Source organism: Myotis brandtii, unplaced genomic scaffold (genome assembly GCF_000412655.1).
Source record: "Myotis brandtii unplaced genomic scaffold, ASM41265v1 scaffold181, whole genome shotgun sequence".
Taxonomy (NCBI): domain Eukaryota; kingdom Metazoa; phylum Chordata; class Mammalia; order Chiroptera; family Vespertilionidae; genus Myotis; species Myotis brandtii.
Window position 1 is genome coordinate 406,932 of NW_005356712.1, and position 1,205 is coordinate 408,136.

The following is a 1,205-nucleotide window of genomic DNA, read 5'->3' on the forward strand; positions in this document are numbered from 1 at the left end:
GTCAAGTATGACACAGAAGCGCTTTGTCACGGTGAATACTCACATTCACACGCACACGCACATCCTAAGAAATCCTCGTTGGAACAAAGTTAGGGCAGATTCAGAGGAAGAGGGGTGGGCCTGGGAGCTGACAGCCTCGGGCTCAGGGAGGTGGCAGGCGACCCCAGGGCTTCGTCACACACATGACCTTGGCCTCCGAGGTCAGTGCTTTCTTCCCAGGAGGGACTGAGGACAGAAGGCCCGGGGTCAAGTCCCAGCTCCACACCTCCAGCCCGGCGTCCGGGGAGAAACTCACTTCTCTGAGCCTCTTTCTTCTGCAACAGGGAGTGCAGCGGACATGGCCTGCCGGGTTCTACTTACTATTTCTTCTAGAGTCTGTATCTGTTATTGCCAAAAATTGCTGCCTGCACTTGAAAAACCATTTCTTCTCGAACAGGGAGTGCAGCGGACATGGCCTGCTGGGTTCTACTTACTATTTCTTCTAGAGTCTGTATCTTATTGCCAAAAATTGCTGCCTGCACTTGAAAAACCATCACAGAACCTCAGTGGCATACAAGCCAGCTCTTCCCTGCACCTGCAGGTCCTGCTCTCAGCGAGGCTTGCCGGGGAGACAAAGCTCTGCTCCCAGCCTCTCGGCCTCCTGCAAGGGGCATGGCTAGGGGTGTCCGCTAGCACCCCATTGGTTAAAACAAGTCACACGACCAGGGGTGTGTCATTATGCTCCGCCCACAGTGGGCGGGCGCCACAAAGCTGTGCTGCAAAGGCATGAAGGGAAGAGTCTGACTTGGGCCATGGCCCAGCTGTCAGCGTTCCCTCAGGAACTGCCCCTCCCCAGGCGCGGGGTTCCGGGGTAGCTAACGCCACCCTTGGCTCACTGCCTTTCTGAGGTGCTGAGCTAAGGTGTTTCTCTATAAAGAGAGAGATTAGCAACCCCTGGGGGGCACTGAAGACACAGAAGCATCAGACTGAGACCTTGTCATCATCCAGAGGGACAGAGACCTGAAAAGGGCATGGGTTTTTTTTAATCCTATCTAATAATAGACAAACATGGTAATTGACTGTACCTTCGCTACCCTTCCCATTGGCTAATCAGGGCGATATGCAAATTAACTGCCAACAAAGATGGCAGTTAATTTGCATATGTAGGGGCAGTTAATTTGCATATGTAGGCACAATGCTGGGAGGTGAAAGGGGAAGGACGGAAG